Genomic DNA, 4,551 nt, shown 5'->3' with positions numbered 1-4,551 from the left:
TAACGGCTGTCGTGGTTCTGCCCGACGTAGTCGTTGGAATACCGTCTCGGGGAGGGTATTACTAATGTTAAAATGGGTTATTATACTAACGCGTGTGCATTGTTTATTTAATTAGACTATAACCAGGGAATCACAAAGGAAAGCCCTATAATAGCAATGTGAGTGATCCTTCTTTTTATGAACTCATTTTTTGTGAGTTGATCCATCTTTTGTAAACTTTTTGTTCCTATTTTACAAAACCTCACTTAATTAAATATATACAAAGCAGTTATTGAGTATTTGTAAAGAATACAATTATAGTGGGTATGTTGGGGTTTTGTATACAAAATTGGTTACTGGCGTGGTAACATCCCATAAGTTGAGTATGACCGTACCACTGATGTTAATTGTGATGTCTTGGATACAAATGTAATTGCGGATGTGCCCTCAATACTGCAAATTGGTTTTTATTTAAACTTGATTAAACTGGGATTCACTCACCAGTATTTCCTGCTGATAAAATGTTTTAAACACGTGTTTCAGGTAACTTAGTGTGAAGCCAATAAAAGCCAGCTGGAGAGCACTGAAGGCTTGGAAAAGTGGCTATAAAGTTACCTAAAATAAAATAGATGTTTTTATTAATAAAAATAGGATTTATTCCTATGAAAGTGTGTATACTGAAAACTTGGGTTTTACCCATGTGTTTAATATTATGAAAATATGGTGGTTTTACTCTGATAAAAATATTTCCTAACTACGGTCCTGATGAAAAATTCCGCTGCCAAATTAGACAATACACGATACCACCGAAACTGGCTCACGGTCGCCCGTTCCTGAGGGGTCGGGGGTTGTGACACTAGCGGAGAATCTTTATCGGTTCAGGGCCATCGTAGTGGTGCCACAGTTAGCATTATTTCAGCAATGAAGGCTCAGAAGTGTCTGCGTAAGGGTTATCCTGCTATGTTAGCCCTCGTTACTAATTCACAGCCTGATGAGAGAAAGATCGGGGATTTTCCAGTAGTTCGTGAGTTTCCTGATGTGTTTCCTGAGGAACTCCCTGGTCTACCTCCACACCGTCAGGTAGAATTTCAGATCGACCTTGTGCCAGGAGCAGCCCCGATTGCTCGTGCTCCTTATCGTCTTGCGCCAGGGGAATTACAGGAGTTGTCAAATCAGCTCCAAGAGCTGTTGGATAGGGGTTTTATCCGACCGAGCTCTTCGCCTTGGGGAGCCCCTGTGTTATTTGTGAAGAAGAAGGATGGATCCTTTCGGATGTGTATAGATTATCGCGAGCTCAACAAGGTGACGGTCAAAAACCGTTATCCTTTGCCTCGTATCGACGATCTATTTGACCAGCTGCAAGGGTCAAGTTTCTATTCAAAAATCGACTTAAGGTCGGGATATCATCAAGTACGGGTTAGAGAGAAGGATGTTCGGAGAACAGCTTTTCGGACGCGGTATGGCCACTATGAGTTTTTAGTTATGACGTTTGGATTGACCAACGCACTAGCAGTCTTCATGGATCTCATGAACCGTGTGTGCAAACCGTACCTTGACGACTTCGTTATTGTTTTTATTGATGACATTCTGATTTATTCCAAAAGCGAGGAGGATCACGAGCGGCATTTACGTCTTATCTTGGAGCTCCTGTGGAAGGAGCAGCTTTACGCGAAGTTTTCTAAGTGTGATTTTTGGATTCGGGAAGTGCACTTTCTTGGGCATATTATCAACGAGATGGTTATACATGTGGATCTTGCGAAGATCGATGCTATTAGGAATTGGGCGGCACCAAAGAATCCTTCGGAGGTGCGACAATTCCTGGGTCTTGCAGGGTACTATCGTCGGTTTATTCAGGATTTCTCGAAGATTGCTCAACCTCTCACCTCCTTGACGCAGAAAAATGTGGTTTATTCTTGGGGAACAAAACAGGAGGACGATTTTCAACTTTTGAAACAGAAACTATGTAGCGCGCCGATCCTATCTCTACCAGATGGTACCGAGGATTTTGTGGTTTATTGTGATGCTTCGATTCAGGGTCTCGGTTGTGTGTTGATGCAACGCGAGAAGGTGATAGCTTATGCTTCTCGTCAGTTGAAGGTGCACGAGAAGAACTATACGACTCACGATTTGGAGTTAGGAGCTGTGGTTTTCGCGTTAAAGATCTGGAGGCATTATCTGTACGGTACCAAATGCACCATCTACACCGATCACAGAAGCCTTCAGCATATCTTCGACCAGAAAGAATTGAATATGCGGCAACGTCGTTGGATAGAGCTTTTGAACGATTACGAGTGTGCCATCAAGTATCACCCCGGGAAAGCTAACGTTGTGGCTGATGCACTTAGCCGAAAGGAGACGAAGCCTAAGCGCGTTCGTGCTCTGCAGCTTACTATTCACTTTGGTTTACTAGCTCAGATTCGTTATGCTCAGATCGAAGCCTTGAAGGAAGAGAACATCGAGGCCGAGTGCTTGCGGGGTATGGAAAAACGACTGGAGAAGAGGCCTGACGGCATTTATTACTTTATGGAGCGGGTATGGGTTCCTCTGTATGGTAAACTTCGAGAACTTGTGATGGATGAAGCACACAAGTCCCGATATTCTATTCATCCGGGATCGGATAAGATATATCAGGATCTTAAAGTTTCGTATTGGTGGCCGAATATGAAAGCCCTCATCGCCACATACGTGAGTAAATGCTTGACTTGTGCTAGAGTCAAAGCAGAGCACCAGAAGCCTTCGGGTCTACTTCAGCAGCCAGAGATACCCACATGGAAGTGGGAACAAATCGCTATAGATTTCGTTACAGGATTACCGAGGACTCAGGCTGGAAATGACACTATATGGGTGATTGTTGATCGACTCACAAAGTCAGCGCATTTTCTGGCAATCAAGGAAACAGACAAATTTTCTCAGCTTGCAGCAATTTACCTTAAAGAGGTGGTTTCTAGACATGGAGTGCCAACTTCTATCATCTCAGATCGAGATCCGCGTTTCACTTCTGAATTATGGCAGTCGATGCATAAATCGTTCGTTTCACAACTCGATATGAGTACTGCTTATCACCCACAGACGGATGGTCAGAGTGAGCGCACCATTCAGACGCTTGAAGACATGTTGCGTGCATGTGTGATTGATTTCGGAAAAGGTTAGGAGAAACACTTGCCGTTGATAGAGTTCTCCTACAACAACAGCTATCACACTAGTATTCAGATCACTGGTTGGACTGAAGTGGGTGACAGTCAGATCACTGGTCCTGAACTCGTGCTTGAAACTTCAGAAAAGATTGTTCAGATCAGGAATCGTATGGCAGCGGCGCGTGATCGTCAGAAAAGCTACGCCGATAAGCGCAGAAAACCTTTGGAATTCGAGGTTAATGATCGGGTTATGTTGAAAGTTTCGCCGTGGAAGGGCGTTGTACGCTTCGGGAAGCGTGGCAAGCTCAATCCACGCTACGTGGGGCCATTCAAAATCCTGGAGCGGATCGGTAAAGTCGCTTACAAGCTTGAGTTACCTGCTGAGTTGGGTAATGTTCATGATGTTTTTCACGTTTCGCAATTGAAGAAGTGTCTGGCTGATGAGACACTGGTTGTGCCTTTTCAAGAATTGAAGATCGACGACAAGTTGCAGTTTGTCGAGGAGCCTATTGAGATCATGGACCGGGAGGTCAAGGTGCGTAATCATAGTCGTATCCCGATTGTTAGAGTTCGTTGGAACTCGAGGCGTGGACCGGAGTTCACATGGGAGCGTGAGGATCAGATGAAGCTCAAGTATCCTCAACTCTTCCCTAAAGACAAGTCTAATTCTGGTGAAACTGGAGAATTTCGGGACGAATTCTCTTCAAGTTGGGGATGATGTAGCACCTGAGCAAAATCCGCAACACCCTTGATTTACTATTTCACTCCTCCGCGCTACTTGTCAAATTTCGGGACGAAATTTCTTTCAAGTTGGGGATGATGTGACAACCCGAACCTTCAAGGTTAGTACCGTGTGATCTCGTGATTCTAACTTCTCGTAACTCTCTCCTTCCATGCTCTTGTTATATTGAACTTTTCTTTTAACTCATTGCTACGATAAACTGTCGAATGTGAATTGACTGGGATATAGCTAGACGAACTAGACGAGTGATAGGATCCATTTTGGTGTTTGGACTTATGAGCCGCATATCGACTTGGGCCGCCGTGCACATACTAGACCATACACGCACCCACACACCACTATCTTAACTCAATCGGCCCACATTCCTTATTATTGGCCCAAACCTCCTTAGATTGTGTTTATTAGTATGATTAGGGGTACGTAAGTTGGTTTAAAAAAAACATACAAACCCTAGAGCCTCTCTTGAACCCGGCGGCCATACATCTCTACTTCGTGAAAGTCTTCCTTCGAGTTCATCTAATTTGCGGTTAGTATAATACTCCCTTTAGTTGTTTTGATCCCCTATTATATGTTACATGTGACCTTGTAAATAATTGGTGGTAAATCTATTCATGATTATGATAAAGTATAGTTGTCGGCCATATATCAATTGATGCATGTGAAAGATTATAAAGGGTCCAATTAGAGGAATTGCAT

This window comes from Helianthus annuus, chromosome 8, assembly GCF_002127325.2.
Source record: "Helianthus annuus cultivar XRQ/B chromosome 8, HanXRQr2.0-SUNRISE, whole genome shotgun sequence".
Taxonomy (NCBI): Eukaryota; Viridiplantae; Streptophyta; class Magnoliopsida; order Asterales; family Asteraceae; genus Helianthus; species Helianthus annuus.
The sequence above is the reverse complement of the archived record's forward strand: the minus strand, read 5'-3'. Positions refer to the sequence as shown.